Genomic DNA, 17,879 nt, shown 5'->3' with positions numbered 1-17,879 from the left:
GATCAGGAGTTCAAGACCAGACTGGCCAACGCGATGGCCAACTCCGTCTCTACTAACAATTAGCTGGGCATGATGGTCCACACCTGTAATCCTAGCTGCTTGTGAGGCCAAGGCGGGGGTTGCAATGAGCCAAGATCACACCACTGCACTCTAGGCTGGGCAACAGAGTGAGACTCTGTCTTAGAGAGAGAGAGAGAGAGAGAGAGAGAGAGAGACCAAAGATATATTGACAACCAAATCTAATATGTGAATTAAAAAAAAAAAATCTAGGACTAAAAAGTCCCAACTTTAAAAAAGGTTGGGGAGGAGAGAATTTAAACATGGATGTTATTTTAAATAATATTTTATTAAACATTACTTTTTAAGGTGTAGAATAGAAATGTCATTATGCAGGAGAATGTGATTCTTAGGAGATATATACCAAAGTATTAATATAAGGGTGATAGAGTTTTATGTTAGCAACTAAATCTCAATTCAGGGGGAAAAAACCCAGGATGAGCAATAAAGAAGCAGATATTGGAAACTATTAATAATTGGTGAATAGATGAAAGGCATATCGGTGTTACTTATACTGTTTCTTCAGCTTTTTTGTAGACATGAAAATTTCAAAATAGAAAGAAACAGTGGAGAGAACTGTTGTGTGTGTTCCTGGGAGTCCCGGAGGACGGAATGCACCTCTGTGGGTGGAACTTGGAGGGAGATATATTTCTACACAAAATGAGGAAGAATTTCCTGACAGAGCTGGTCAAAAATGGAATGGGCTACTCTGTGAAGTAATACTGTCAAAGAAAAGCTAAACAAGCTAGCGCTGGAAATAAAAATAGAGAAGATTGACGCATGGCTAAGTCATTATTCTAGATGGCTCCAGCTCCTTGTACACTAATAGCCAATAAATATCTCTTGTGAGTCTCTATTCTGGCTGAGGATACAATAGAATATAAGAAGAAGTCTCCAGGTTGATGTAGGGTCCATTATTGTGGACTTACACTCCCAATCTCTGAGAATCTATTGACCCTAAAGTGAAGTTCCCAGTCTTTACAGTTATATTTTAGGCAATGCTGTGGTACTTTTGAGGGTATTCGGAAAGTATTCTCTGTATTTTTAATCTCTTATTTATACTTTAGTATAAACAAGTTCTTTAGTACTGTGTTACTGGTCTTGGTAACCCTGGCACTTAGTAGATTGCCTGGCCCACAATAAACAATAAATAACTGTTGAATAAATAAATGCCAAAGGTATTTTGAGGAGAGAAAGGGAAATGGCAGTATTTTTCCCTTGCAAATCAGGAAGAACCTGACTCTCAAAAGCTCGCCCACAACTATTATTGGATATGTGTGTTACAACAGCAAGAAGTAATGCCCTATAAGAAAGGGGAAGTGTTTTTTTCAGGAAAGGCCTTCGTTTTCTGTCCAGGGTATCTACTGACATTGGCGGTGACCTGTTCTTCTCCTGCCATCCTCAGCTGAGCAGGGCTACCCTGCCAGGCCAGCAGTGCATCAAGCAGATTAATACCTGCTGCATCAACAGAGCAGAAAGAAGAAAATATAAACAAAAAGTCATTTAATTTTGGTATGTTTTTCGGTTCTCAGGCCACTCAGCAACAAGAATGATGGGCTCAAAGCCCCGCAGGGATAACAGAAATGCATTTCTCTTGTTTGTGTTTTTAGAGACCACGCACTCCTATAGCTTTCATAGTAAGAGGTGAATAAATCTGGGACGTCTGCCTGTTCTTTCACTTCAGTGCTAGACTAAGAAGGAAAACATAATTCTTGTCAAGTTAAAGGAAAAGTTTTATCACATGTAGGCCAACACCAAGACCCCAAGCCAAAGGCATCCTGGGTGTTTTTTGATTACTTTGTTTTGATGTTGATTTGCTTGCTGCCGATTGATTGATATACATGTGAGAAATCTCTAAGTTGTTCTTGTCTCAACCTTATTAGTTTAAACACACCATTTCCCAAATTGATGTCCCACAGAACTCTCTTCTGTAGATTATTAATCAGTATGTCAAGAAATAAGTGTTAATATGCAGAAAAGCTTATGAAATGGCGAGTTAAAGAAAATTAGACATATTTCTTTACTGTGATGCTCCTCAGAGTCTTTGATACACTCAAGTACATTATAAAACTCCAAGTGAGAGCTATACTACACACCCATTTGAAAATTTAGTTGAATTTATAACTTCTTTTCCCAGACATATTAATAACATCTAGAAAAAAGTACCATGGAATGGCAGTTTGGGAAACTAATTAGAGGGAAGTAGGAGCTAAAGATAATAAGAATGTTAAGCCCTATGGCAGTCAGTGCCACGAACAGAAAATTAAGAGCTCTTTTTACCACCCCACCAGCTCTAAATAATAGATCTTGATGACTTAGGGGTCTGAATTACCACCTAATTCATCTCAAATGTTTTACCTACTACAAGGAAATATTTTACAGAAGCAAAAAAAGAAGGCGGCAAAACAAAGAACCTTAACTCTATTTCTCAAAAATTGTCATTTGAATCTTGGCCTCCCTAAAGCCTTCTTACAGTCAGCTGTCATAATCCCCTTTGATATCCATTAATAAAATTAAATGAAATTTCATTAAAAATCATAGAAGCCTATTATGGGGAGGGGGGAGGGGGGGTGGTATTGGGAGTTATACCTGATGTAAATGGTGAGTTGATGGGTGCTGACCAGTTGATGGGTGCAGCACACCAACATGGCGCAAGTATACATATGTAACAAACCTGCACGTTGTGCACATGTACCCTAGAACTTAAAGGATAATAATAATAAAATAAAATTTAAAAAACATCATAGAAGAAAATGGAAATTCAGCAAAGTGATTCTAAAATGTGTAAGGAAGAGCAAGACTAACCAAGGCAATTTTGAAGATCAAAGAGGAGAGGTGGACTCTTGTAAGTAATTAAGACAGTTTTTTGTCAGCAAACATAGAAATAGGTTGCTGAAGCAGACTAAAGAGCCTGCAGACATAGATGAATACATAGAGTTCTGTGTCACGTGATATGATAGAGGCAACATTACAGATCAGTGAGGGAAAGCAGATGTCAACAGATGGTGCTTGAATAACTGATTATCCATATTTTTAATCTACACAGAATTTGATTTATCTTACGACATGAGATAAAAATCTAAAGAAATGAAAGAAGTAAAATGGAAACATTTTAAAGAAATGTATAAGAATATCTTTATGAGGTAGAGTTCTTAAGGTTCAGCAAATACAAACCATGAAGAAAAAGATTGATAAATCTGACTATGTGAAAATTTAAAATGTATGTACATGAATACATCAGAAGCACGTGAAGAGGGGAGTAATGACTGTGCAGTACACGTAGGCGACAAAAGTTAGTATCCAGGATAAAGAAAAACTATGTATAAGGAAGAAAAAGACAAGTAAATATGGGTAGGGGACACATAAAAGATGAAACCTAAGTAACCAGTTAATATAGGAAAAGATTCTTCACCTTGCTAGGATTAAGATGTGCGCTAACGTGATAATGAGATACCATTTCACTTCCATGGAATTGGCACAGAAATCTCAAAGACTGAAAATACCAAGTACATATGAGAGTATGTAATTTGGTACAACTGTAAGGAAGACTTTATTCAGGACCATCATGATAGGTATAGGGACAACTGCAATGAGGTTTTGCAATGGGGGAGATAGGTCGGGCTCAACTCATGAGCAAGTGGGAATTTATAGTAAAGGAGCAGGGTGTGGGGGTCAGTGGATAGAAAATTACTGAGAGGAAACATCGGGGATCAAGGGGATTAAGGCTAAGCTGACATAATAGGATTCTTGTTGAAGTCAGACCAGGGTAATTAGACATCACCAGGAGGATGGTGGGGGATTGAACCTGATCAGGTGTTAAGAGTAATCTGATATTGAAGATGAGGATTCTTGCTAAACTGACTTACTGCCAAAACTGGATTTTACAAGGAAGTACACAGATGGGACTGGGAAGAGATTCAGAATCTTTGTCAGTTCAGAGTAGCCCTGTTTGAAGTAAGGATATGTAGTATGTGAGAACATGGATAAATCTCATAAACATAATTTTGGATGACAGAAGCAAGCTGTAGAAGGATAGATACAGTATAATACCATTTATATAAAGCAGAGGTCAGCAAATGGGTCAAATCTGGCCTGCCACCATTTTGTAATTAAAATTTTATAGGAACTCAGCCATGCCCATTTGCATATCATCTTGGGCTGCTTTCACATTACAACAGGACAGTTGTTACCAACAAGGACCACATGGCAAAACACAAACAATACATTGTTTGTTGTATATTTTTATGACTACATATAGGTACTAAAAGTATGAAAAGATGTGCGGAAGTCATAAATAGTGAAATTAGAATATTGATTATCAAATGGATGGGCCGGGAAAGGATCCACAGGGAGCTTCAAGTGTATCTTTACTGCTTTATTTCTTAAGCTAAGTGATAGGATTTGCAGTATTATCTATACTTTTTTAAACTCCTAGAAATTAGCTGGGCATGGTGGCTCATGCCTATAGTCCTAGCTGCTTGGGAGGCTAAGGTAGGAGGATTGCTTGAGCCCAGGAGTTTGAGACTGTGGTGAACTATGATCACACCACTGTATCCCAGCCTGTGTGACAGACTGAGGCCCTGTCTCTTAACAAAGGAAAAAAAAAAAAAAAAAAACTCTGCATATTTTCATAATTTTTTTTAAAAAATGCCATCAGGAGACCTTGAATCCTATAACAGTGAAGAAGATGTTTTTATAGGGCATGAGTATAAAATTGAGTGAATTCTTTTTAAAGAGAAAAATTAAATAGAGGAAATAGTCAGGAATGTTCAGAAAACAATTGATTAAACACTGTTCAGATTTTACCTCTACTTATAGTCCTGCTCCCATGTCTCCTTTTACCAGAAGCATCTTGTATTTCTCTGAGAATTTTTGTCTCCTTTTTGTCACTTAAGAGTTCTACGAGTATCTCATGAAAACATTTTTTAGTGGTACAGAAACGTGTGGTGTCTGCCTTTATCCCATGGGTGACTTAGGAGTGGTGGTTCAGTGTCTATCATAGTCTGCTTTCTATGTGTATATATAGCATATATTTAAATAATATTTAGAAAAAAATGGGGCTATATGTGTGTATGTGTAGTATGTGTGCTTATATGTATGTTTGTATATCTGTATATATACATATATATGTATTTCTGTCAATTTGCCTTTTTCACTTATTTAGAAAGTATTACCATGTCAGTTTCTACTTCATTATTTTTTTAACTACTGCATAAAAATTTCCAGTGTAACCTTATTATAATTCATTTAACCAGCCCTTTATTGATAGCATTTAGGTTGTTTCCAATTCATTGCAGTTAGAAATGATGTTGCAATAAGCATCTTTATGTTCATATCTTTGTGTATAGATATGTAGGAAAACCTTTATTGTTCTTCCAAGATAGATTTTTTTAAGTTCTTGTTTTCATTCACAATTACTTTAAGTTTTTAAATACTGTATACCGTACATGTCTGTTTTCTTCCCAAATCTCAGATAGCTTCCTGGTGTTTGGTACTGTTCCAAGTTCTCTAGAGCCCATTACAACTTCCCTCCCCATAGTGTGACCTGCAATGTCACCCAGCACCGGGAGAGACTGAAACAACATGCAGAATGTTTGTAGCGCATAGTTTAGTACACTCCTAGTTAATAGTTGGTGATGTTAAAACTTATAGCAATCATTATATCATTAAGAATTTGAAAGGGTCTTTGTTCTCTGCATTGGTATCCTGTTGTTGATCTTATGAAGATGTTGTTGAAGATTTTATTTTGACACTTAACTGTCATCACATTGTGGTTTAAATAGATTAGCTAAAAGCAAAAGATTTAATTTATTTTAGCTGTTCTCTTTTCTAAGTATATCTATCAAAATACCATGCTCTGCTGAGGTTAGTTTAATACTGTAATTCTGTAGCATTTCCCTGACCATATGTTTTGATGCCTGTACCTCTATAAACTATGGCTGTGTATAATTACTTTCTGGCATTATGTTTTCTAAGCTATAAGAGAAACATTACTTTTGCTGCAGCATCTGTAATGCCATAAACAATGTGAAACATTTCAATGTATACAGGTTTTGTGGGCGGGAAATTCTTTTGCAAAGGAAGATGTGAAAGGACCATTAACATTTTTTTGTCGTCCTGCAGAGAATACACACACACACACACACACACACACACACACACAGTGTTGTTTTGTTGTGGTTTTCAGAAATGTAACTTTAGCATTTCTCCCTAGTGTGATGGGAATGAAAATGAAGCATTTATATGGTGTATCAGTTGGGTAATTGAAAAGTTTTATTGGCTGGTCTACCACTGCCATGGTACTTAGTGTGGGGCTTTTCTGAAGTTGTTTCAAATTAAACTATCAGCAGGCAGTTAACTTTGGAACAGCAGCTGGTCCTGTGTTTATTGCTTTTTCTCAAGATGGGCATGTTGGCCACCCATTTCTTAGCAGTCTAGGGCGCATGGAACTCCTGGACCTTAAACTTTTTTCATCCTAATTCTTTCCTCTCTTCCCTTGGGTTATATTTTATATTAGTTATTTACCTTTCTGCAGTGTAATTTAGAAGTAGTTGTTTATACAGTTCTACAGAATCTCGGTTAAACAGCCTGTAGTCAAGTGAAATTTGTATACACCTTTGTGGCCCTCAGTCTGTCCTTAGGTTATGGTTTTACTCCAACTAATAAATATTCTTGTGCAAGTGGACTTTAAATTTTTATTCAAATATTTCCCTTTATTAAACACAGCATACATTACGTTCTTCAAATGTATTGATTATGACTGTATGCCACAGAAGTGTACCAGGTAATTCCTGGAAAAATCTTAGGACAGAATTGCTGAACAGTCGTTCATTAGCTCAGTCACCTCCTGTCTCATCAAAAGTAAACTGCTGTTGATCGGAATTCAGTCTTGTCCTTAAAGGTAACACCCTGGCCAGGTGCGGTGGCTCACGCCTGTAATCCCAGCACTTTGGGAGGCAGAGGTGGGCGGATCACGAGGTCAGGAGTTCGAGACCAGCCTGACCAGCATGGTGAAACCCCCGTCTCTACTAAAAATACAAAAATTAACCGAGCATGGTGGCATAATCCTGTAATCCCAGCTACTCAGGAGGCTTGAGGCAGGAAAATCACTTGAACCCAGGAAGCGGAGGTTGCAGTGAACCGAGAGTGTGCCACTGCACTCCAGCCTGGGCAACAGAGCAAGACTCCGTCAAAAAAAAGGTAAAACCCTTTCCTGAAACCAGAAATCAGGCCTGGTCCCAAGAATTCAATTTCAAGGTTAGAAGTATCTTTGTTGATTAGCAGCTCCTCTGCATAATAAATCCGAGCATTCATTTCTGCCCTCGTAATAAGTTTTTGCCACTTCTAATCTCATTTTAGTTGTAGGCCATGTTTCCAGAAATGCAGAGTGAGCAAACCGGCTCTTTTGCAACACTTCTAAATGCAGCAAAATTTAAGGCAGGAATCTGAAAGGACTCGTTGGTGACCTTCCTTCCTTTTGGACAGGAGGATTGAGAATCAGTATCCTTTGTTAATTAAAAAAATAAAAAATGAAAGTATCGATTGTTTGAAGCCTTCAGAGTAACATTGTGTCTACAATACAAACGGTCCCTCAACTATAAACCTGTTTCCTCAAGATAATGTTTTTCCTTGGCACACTGCCTTCTGCAGGCAGTTCAGGGATGCTATCAAGGAATGACAGGCAGGACTTAAAGTTTATCACTATCTATTGCCCAGTAGTTTCTCTTGGTTACGGATTCTGAAGAGAAACTCAAGGTAGAAGAAGCCTTGTAGACTGAACTACGGTCTTCAAAATATTTTCATGAGGCTGGGTGTGGTGGCTCACGCCTGTATTCCCAACACTTTGGGAGGCCAAGGCAGGAGGATTGCTTGAGGCCAGGGGTTTGAGACCAGCTTGGGCAACAGAAAATTTAAAAATTAGCCAGGCACGGTGGCATGCACCTGTAGTCCCAGATACTCAGGAGGCTGAGGCAGGAGGATTAAGCCCTGAGCCCAGGAGTTCGAGGCTACAGTGAGCTAGGATTGTACCACCACACACCTGGGCAACAGAACAAGACTCTGTCAAATAAATAAATAAATTCATATTATTAATTCCTGTCTCCCCCCCACCCCCACCCAAGACAGGATCTTGATCTGTCACCCAGGCTGGAATGCTGTGGTGCAATCATGGCTTGCTGCAGCCTTGACCTCCTGGGCTCAAGCAATTTTCCCACCTCAGCTCCCTAAGTAGCTGGGACTACAGGTGTATGCCTCCATGCCTGACTAATTTTCGTATTTTTTTTGTGGAGACAGAGTTCTACCATGTTGCCCAGGCTGGTCTTGAACTCCTGGGCTCAAGTTATCTACCCACCTCTACCTCCCAAAATACTGGGATTACAGGGGTGAGCAACCACTCCTGGTCCCAGTATCTTAAAATAAGACAGCCATGAAGTTTGCCACGTCGATTGACTCTTCCTTTCACAAACAATTTATCTGTAGCATGCAATGCTGTTTGATACCATTTTACCTACAGTAGAACTTCTTTCAAAATTGGAGCCAATCCTGTTAGATCCTACCACTGCTTTATCAACTAAATTTATTCTAAATCCTTTGTTGTCATTTCAGCAATGTTTACAGCATCTTCACCGGGAATAAATTCCACTTTCTTTGCTCATCCAGAAGAAGGAACTCCTCATCCACTGAAGCTTTATCATCGGATACATCAATTTGGTCACATCTTTAGGGTCCACTTCTAATTCTAGTTCTCTTGCTATTTCCACTACATCTGCAGTTACTTTCTCCATGGGGGTCTTGAACCCCTCAAAGTCATCCATGAGGGTTGGAATCAACTTCTTCGAAACTCCTGTTAATGTTGTTACGTTGGCCTCCTTCCGTGAATCACAGATATTCTTAATGGCATCTACAATAGTGAATCCTTTCCAGGTTTTCCATTTACTTTGCCCCAGTTCATCAGAGGAATTACTATCTATGGCAACTATGGCCTTACAAAATATATTTCTTTAATAATAAGACTTCAAAGTCAAAATGACTCTTGATCCATGGGTTGCAGATTGGATGTTGTATCAGTGGGCATGAAAACAATATGAATCTCCCTGTACATCTGCATCAGAGCTCTTGGGTGACCAGGTGCATTGTCAATGAGCAGTAATATTTTGAAAGGAATCTTTTTTCCTGAGCAATAGGTCTCAAGAATGGGCTTAAAAATACTTAGTAAACAATGCTATAAACAGATATGCTGTCATCTAGGCTTTGTTATTCCATTTATGGAGCACTGGCAGAATAGATTTATCATAATTCTTAAGGGCCCTAGGACTTTCAACATGGTAAATGAGGCCAGATGCCCCTCACACGTATAATCCCAGCACTTCAGGCAGCCAAGGCAGGAGGATTGCTTGAGGGCAGGAGTTTGAGACCAGCCTGGGCAACATAGCAAGACCCTGTCTCTACAAAAAATAACAGTTAGCGAGGTATGTTGGCATGTGCCTGTAGTCCCAGGGAGGCTGAGGCAGGAGGATTGCCATGAACCTTGATCACAGCACTGTTCTCTGGCCTAAATGACAGAGTGAGACCTTGTCGCTAAAAAATAAAAAATTATTTAATGGTAAATGAGCATTGGCTTCAACTTAAAGTCATCAGCTGCATTAGCCTCTAACAAGGGTCAGCCTGTCCTTTGAAGTTTTTAAGCCAGGCATGAACTTCTGTCTAGCTAGGAAAGTCCTAGATGGAATCTTCTTCCAATATAAGGCTACTTCATCTACACTGAAAATCTGTTGTTCAGTGTAGCCACCTTCACCGATCATGTTAGCTAGATCTCCTGGATAACTTGCTGCAGCTTTTCCATCAGCACTTGCAACTTCACCTTGCACTTTTATGTCCTGAAGACAGCTTCTTTCCTTAAATTGCATGAACCAACCTCTACTAGCTTCCCACTTTTTTTGTGCAGTTTCCTCACCTATCTCAGCCTTCATAGAATTGAAGAGAGTTAGGACCTTGTTTTAAATTAGGTTTTGGCTTAAGGGAGTGTTGTGGCTGGGTTGATCTTCTATCCAGACCACTAAAACTTTATATCAGCAACAAGGCTGTTTCAGTTTCTTATCATTCACGTGGTCTGTGGGATAGCACATTTAATTTCCTTCAAGAATCTTTTTTTTTTTTTTTTTTTTTTTAATTACAGCTTTGCTAAATGTGTGGTGCAAGAGGCCTAGCTTCTGGCCTATCTCAGTTTTCGACCTGCCTTCCTCACTAAACTTAATCATTTCTAGCTTTCAACTTAAAATGAAGGAAGTGCAATTCTTCCTTTCACTTGAACACTTAGAGGCCACTGTAGGATTATGAATTGCCCTAATTTCAATATTGTTTCAAGGAATAAGGAGACCCAAGGAGAGGGGAAAAGATGGGGGAACTGCCAGGGGAACAATCAGAACACACACAACATTTATCCATTAAGTTCACTATTTTTTTTATTTTTTTTTTTGAAACAGAGTTTTGCTCTTGTTGTCCAGGCTGGAGTGCAATGGTGCAATCTCGGCTCACTGCAACTTCTGCCTCCTGGGTTCAAGTGATTCTCCTGCCTCAGCCTCCCGAGTAGCTGGGATTACAGGCATGTGCCACCATGCCCGGCTAATTTTGTATTTTTAGTAGAGATAGTCAGGCTTTTCTCGAACTCCTGACAGCTGAGATGAGAGGGTGGGTTGAGCCTGGGAGGTCACAAGGCTGCAGTAAGCTATGATCTATACTCCAGCCTGGGTGACAGAGCAAGACCCAGTTTCAGAAGAAAAAACAACAGCAGCAGCAACAAACAATTAAATTTTGTTACTACAAAATACAAAATAAAACATGCCTATTATAGAAAGTTTGTAAAAATACAAAAAAGGGGAAAAAATCACTAATAGTCAATGATAATTGCTATTTGTATATTGGTGGTTCAGTCTTTCTTTTGTGCATCCCTGGTGTACTTTAAAAAAAAAAATTGGGTGGCCAGACACGGTGGCTCACGCCTGTAATCCCAGCACTTTGGGAGGCGGAGGCGGGCGGATCACGAGGTCAGGAGATCGAGACCATCCTGGCTAACACGGTGAAACCCCGTCTCTACTAAAAATACAAAAAATTAGCCGGGCGTGGTGGCGGGCACCTGTAATCCCAGCTACTCGGGAGGCTGAGGAAGGACAATGGCATGAACCCGGGAGGCGGAGCTTGCAGTGAGCCAAGATGCATGCCACCGTACTCCAGCCTGGGCGACAGAGTGAGACTTGTCTCAAAAAAAAAAAAAAAAAACCAAAACAAAACAAAACAAAAAAAACTCGGGATGGGATGTATAAACTTATTTTCATAAAACAATAGTTTATATAAACATTTTCCCATAACATGATTTTCATGGCATTTCATCATGCAGTATACCAAACTTTATTTTTCTATTATCAGACGTTTAGGTTATTTCAAGATTTTACTATTATAAATAATCCTGTAATCAGATTCTTATGCCTGTATTTTTATGGACCATCACTGATTGTCTCCTTGTGATAAATTCCTAGCAGTAGAATTAATGGAACAAAAAATATATAAACATTTTAAGGCTTTTCATATATACTACCAAATTGTCTTAATGAAGGGTTGCATTCTTACCTCTGTAACATTCTTTGAGGTTCTTCCCTTTCCCTGTGTTGTTTATGTATGAACCAGAAGAAAATGGTCCTATGCCATTTGGCCATAGCTAATAGAACTCTGTTCTAGAAGGTGTCCAATAAGACTAGTGTTTCTTCCAGTGTAACTCATATTTTTATGTTAGAATGCTCAGATTTTTTTAACCCATTTCTGTTATTTTTATTTCTGATCCCAAAAGAGTGCTTTCCAAAAGGGGTCTTGTGCTAATCCACAGCCTCTGGAAATCTGTATGCTCGGAGCTTTTCAGAGGCCTTTCTGAAGCCATTCAGGAGTCAGATCACCTGGATTCAAGGCATAGACACCAGTGCATAACCTTTAAGCCTGTATTTGAAATCTGGACTGTCTGTGCTCAAATTTGGGGAACTTTTAGGGTGATCTAAAATGAATTTTAAAAATACTCTCAGGTCATGTCCAAGTTTGGAGGCTTTTTAGGGCAATCCAAAATGATTTTTAAGAAATCCTTTTTTAGGCTGGGTGCGGTGGCCCATGCCTGTAATCCCAGCACTTTGGGAGGCCAAGGTGGGCAGATCACTTGAGGTCAGGAGTTCGGGACCAGCCTGGCCAACATGGTGAAACCCCATGTCTACTAAAAATACCAAAAAATTAGCTGGGTGTGGTGGTGAGCACCTGTAATCCCAGCTATTCAGGAGGCTGAGGCAGGAGAATCACTTGAACCCGGGAGGCAGAAGTTGCAGTGAGCCAAGATTGCGCCACTGCACTCCAGCTTAGGTGACAGAGTGAGGCTTTCTCTCAAAAAAAAAAAAAAAAAAAGAAATACTTTTTCAGCTGTTTGGTTTCTGCCTGCATTGGTAGAACTACTCAGAGAAGCTGTGGAACAGTGTGTGAAGTACTTAGGTCCAGGCATCAGGCTGACTGGGTTAGAATCCCAGTTTCACCACTTGGGAGCTGGGTTCCCTGGGCAAGTTTCTTCATCTTTCTTTACCTCAGTTTCCTCATCTATAAATGGAGCTAATTAAAGTACCGATCTCTTGGGGTTATTATAATTATTTAGTTGCTTTATCAGTCAGGGTTCAACCAGAGAAACAGAACCAGTAGGAGATGTATGTTAAGAGATTTACTGGGGCCGGGAGCAGTGGTGCATGCCTGTAATCCAAGCACTTTGGGATGCCAAAGTGGGTGGATCACCTGAGGTCAGGAATTGGAGACCAGCCTGATAAACATGGTGAAACCTCGTCTCTACTAAATACAAAAAATTAGCCAGGTGTGGTGCCACATGCCTGTAATCCCAGCTACCTGGGAGGTTGAGGCAGGAGAGTCGCTTGAACCCGGGAGGCAGAGGTTGCAGTGAGCCAGGATTGCACCATTGCACTCCAACCTGGGCAACAAGAGCAAAACTCCATCTTTTAAAAAAAAGAGAGAGAGAAAGATTTATTGCAGGGAAATATTTATGTGATTGTTGGAGCTGATTTAAGCAAGTCAGCATTTCGTAAGGCAGGCCCCCAGGAAGGGCAGGCTGGAACTCTCATCCATGGATGGACGCCGCCATCCACAGGTGAAATTTCTTTTCGTTAGGGAAGCCTCAGCTCTGCTCTTCAGGCTTTTCAACTGATTAAATCAGGCCCACAGAGATTTGGTAGGACAATCTCCCATACCCTGATAAAGCCCTATCAACTGATAGACTTTCATCACACTGACATAATGCCTTTGTAGCGACATGTAAATTAATGCTTCATTAAATAATTGGAGACTGTAGCTCAGCCAAGTTGACACATAACATTGATTATCATAGTTGCTTTGGACCTCAGTTAAGCAGACTAAACCCACTTGGAAATGATTTTCAGTGTTATCTCTGCTTTTCAAGGTCGGGGCTCTTCAAGTCTCTGTAACCCAGAAGTTCTTTCTGACATATCAGTTTGATGTTTGTTAGTTTTGTCATAAGAAACTACAATTGCATTATTATTGTCCTCAAGGATTCTCAACTCAAGCCAGGGTGTGTGGTCATGATGGGATTCTGTGAAGGAACATAAGCCAGCATCTGCATAAACACCTTGATCCAGGCGCTATTTGCTCTTATACATTTGTGCCATCCCTTCGTGCTTGGATAAGCACACTGTTACACATGCCTGCTTTATATGCACTGGTAAAGTCTGGAGTTGATAGGAACTGTTGAGAGTCCCGCAGGCCTCTGACATAGTGGCAAAATATTACCTTTGGCTACCTGAAGAAAAGATACAGATTTGGTCCTCTCTTTTCACTAGTGCTAATTTTTCCACACAGTGATCAACTTCCTTTTGGGAAGCTCATTGCATTTCTTTGAGCATAACCTAACCTCCTCTCATTCTGAATGTAGGATGTCGTCTTTGCCCTCTCACTCAACGTAGGAAAAGATAGACCACTCAGAAGTAAAACAGCTAATGGAAAAAGCATGATAAACTGTTAGGCTACTTCCCGGTGGCCTTGGGTTTCAAAGCTTTTACCAGTCACTCAGGAAACAACCCCTGTAATTGCTCCTCTTGTAGATTCTCTAGGCCTGCATTTCAGTGTTAGTTTTTTTCCATAGTTTTGAACGATAAGATGGTGATGCACTACTACTAAATCGTATCTCATGCAGTAGTGGTGGTTGCACTGCATCCCTGAGAACTGCCTCCCAAGCCTCCAATCTCAGCTGAAGGAAAGGCACCTGTGGCCAGGTTTCCACATGGTCCTACCCCATTTGGCCATAGTTGATAGAACTCTATCCTATAGGGTGTGCTAATCAAGTTTTTTCTCTTGAAAGTTTAAACTAAAAGACAGTTTAAACTAAAAGACAGCCATGGTTTCTGGAGCTTTAAAATTATTTAGATTTGGGGTTGGTAGGATATGCATGCTGATGAACACCGGCCAGGGATGCCAGTGAATGAACAGGGAGTTCAAGTGAAGAAGACTGCGAAAACTGAAGCAGAGATGATGTGGTCCCAGAGAGGAAGTGAGGAAGAATGAGAGCGTGCACGAGAAGCTGCCTTGTTTCCCAGCACTGCCCAAAGTTTAGCTGTACTTCCTGTTCATACCCATTCCCAGGATACCTTTGTGTGCTCATAATAAAAACTCCTTTAATTTAATTCAAGTTTAAAGGGGTTTTGGTTGTTTTAACCTCACAAGGCAATGCAATACCATTAGAAGAAATAATGATAAAATTACTGTAATTGAAAGTCACATACCTAACATACTCACATTGGTTTTAGGACTACCAAAACTATAGCCTTGATTCTAGAATTTATTTCCATATAGATTAGGATGCCATGAATATATTGAGAAAATAGAGTAGGGTAGTACTTTACAGTATTTATGGAGAAACAAAAGCCATGCCATATAATATGTTGTGTGAAGAGGGAAGTGTATTGCTTGTCTTATGAACAATGACATCAGATCTATGCCAGTGAGCAATAGAAGACTTTATTGTTTTGTCTTTTTTCATCAACAAAAGGCAAAACACACACACAGACACAAACACACACACACACACACAAAACCCTTCTTTAATGTAGGATTTTCTAAAACAACACAAAATACAGCCAGACCTGTAAATATCCAATCATTTATTTGTATATACTCCCTGACATGTTATATTTTATGAATAAATCCCAGGAGTGATAAAAGTTTTAGATCATTTTCTGACACTATTGAAGATTCTGTCCCCTTTCCTCCACCATTGCCTCTGATTTAAATCTTCCAGCCATGGGATGTTCAGTGAAAGAAGACAGTACTTAAGATTCTTTGGTAATTAAATCACAACTCTCACTTAATGTGTTGTGTGTGTGTGTGTGTCTGTGTGTGTTTTCCTCTCAGCATTCAACTGTATGTGAACTTTTTGTGAGATAGTAAAGCACAGTGGCAAAGAACTCTGGCCCTGCCTGGAGCCAGACTGTCCAAGTCCCAATCCTGACTTCACCATTTACCAGCTGTGAGTCCTTTGACATTTAAATTATGTAAACTCTTTTCTCATCTCTAAAACTGGGATAATAACAGTACCTTCTTGTAAGGGTGGATATGTGGATTAAGTGAGTTAAGAGATGTAAAACCATTAGCATAGGTCAATTAGATTAGTTATTTCTTTATTACTATTGGAATGGATTAAATATCAAGTCCAGCTCCCTTTACTGCAGTTGGATTAAGTAATTGGTTCTTATTAAATGAATTTAAATTGGAATCTTGGAGTGTTTTAAGTTTCATATTTTAAAAATTTTAGACCTAGTAGGTAGAATAGAGATCATCCAATCCAATAATGTCATGTTACAGATAAGGAAACTGACATGTGATTATACTCATGGAGTGAGTAAAGGCAGAGCTGAAATTGGGCTTGTCAGACCCCCAGACTCCTCACACAGTCATGCTGTGTCTGACAACCATCACGGGGATGGTCCTACATTCTCTGTGTCTCCAAGAATTCACTGATAGCCTAAAACAAACAGATGGTTTATGTACAAAGACAGGAATGCCAGCAAACAATCAAGAAGAGTTCAAGTGTAGCAGAAGATGTGAAGACTGAAGCAGAAATTATGTGTTTTCAGAGAGAAAGTGAGGAAGAATGAGAGCTTGCATGAAAAGCTGCCGTGTTTCCCAGCACTGCACAAAGTTAAGCTGTACTTCCTGTTTGTACAAATTCCCAGGATACCTTTATATGCTCACCTCTTCCCTCTTCTCTTTGGCCTTCGGTTTGCATAAAGAACAGACTTGGCCGGGTGGCCTCAGTAACTCATGCCTGTAATCCCAGTACTTAGGGAGGCTGAGGTGGGCAGATCACCTGAAGTCAGGAGTTCGAGACCAGCCTGGCCAACATGGTGAAACCCCGTCTCTATTAAAAATGTAAAAATTAGCCAGGTGTGGTGGTGCGCACCTGTAATCCCAGCTACTTGAGAGACTGAGGCAGGAGAATCACTTGAACCCAGGAGGCACAGGTTGCAGTGAGCGGAGATCACACTACTGCACTCCAGCTTGGGCGACAAAGTGAGACTCTGTCTCAAAAAATAAAAATAAAAAAAGAACAGACTTGATCTCAGTATTTAAATAAGGTACTGCTATATTTCTTTAGATAATGATTGTTAAAAATACCACCTTTGAGTTTCCCATAGATTTGTTCTGCTTAAGCCTGAGGCAAAACCGCAACTTAATTTATGTAAGCCTGATGTGGGAAAGATCATGATTTTAAAAATAACATCTCCATGAAACATTGATGAATCTGTATTTGACATCAAACAGCAGATATACTGGAGTTTCTGTGCTATGATATGTTTTGAAAGTGAGATTCACTTATATTCAAAAGATATTTATCATGTGTGAATAGCATTTTGCTAGGCACTGAGGTAGTTTATACTAAATGTAAAGACTTGGAACCCTAAAAAATAAATCTACAGAAATTTTCGCTTCACCCTGATTTACTATATAAACCCTATTAAGGGTTAGCAGTCTTCCTGCCTCCTGATTTTTTTCTTCCTTTTACTAGTACTTCTTTGTAAAATACCAACCCAGATAGTCTATCTTTGTATGGAGCTAGCTAGTCAAAGTGGTGAGTCCTGTGAATGGGCCTACTTGACCTCACTCCTCAATTTGGACATGACTTTACCTTAAGAAAATATTTAGGTTTTGACATCATTTTTGCTAACAATACTGTCACTCAGTGTTATGCTAATTCGTGTAGGACTTTTTTCTATTACTTTCTATAAACCTCTTACAGATAAAACATGGAAAAGTAGAATTTATACCAGACTAGTTTAAAAACATATTGTGACAAATGTAACATATTAATGTAAGATGAGAATAGTAGGGAAAACAGTGTGGGGTATATGAGAACTTTCTTCACAACTATTCTGGAAATCTAAAACTAATTTACAATTAAAAGTTTATTTTAAAAAAATCCTCCCCCAAAAACATACACACAAAATTACTACGATGAAATAAATTGCAGCAATTTAGTATTAGTATGGTGACCAGCTTTTATTCTGTTTCCCCAAATAATATAAAATAAAATGATCAAGGCTGAATTATTTCAGTAAGAGAAAGGTCATTATTCTTTAGAAAGTCCTCATTTGAAAACAAACATCTCTAACAGCAGGATAGAATTAGAAGGGAATACAAGTACAAAGTCTTGGTGTTAAAATTTTAAAACTAGGATTAAAATTATTATTTGAAACATTTTGATGCCTCAGGGTCAAAAACAAACCAAG

At 39.2% G+C, this 17,879-nt stretch overlaps 1 protein-coding gene across 38 annotated transcripts in view; it reads left to right on the top strand.

The window, feature by feature from the left end:
• The window catches only part of SH3D19 (SH3 domain containing 19), a 196,319-nt gene that overhangs the window by 97,858 nt on the left and 80,582 nt on the right, over positions 1-17,879 (top strand). The gene's annotated exons all lie outside the window — the stretch shown is intronic.

This window comes from Macaca fascicularis, chromosome 5, assembly GCF_037993035.2.
Source record: "Macaca fascicularis isolate 582-1 chromosome 5, T2T-MFA8v1.1".
Lineage (NCBI taxonomy): Eukaryota > Metazoa > Chordata > Mammalia > Primates > Cercopithecidae > Macaca > Macaca fascicularis.
This window is presented reverse-complemented; position numbering and strand designations above follow the sequence as displayed.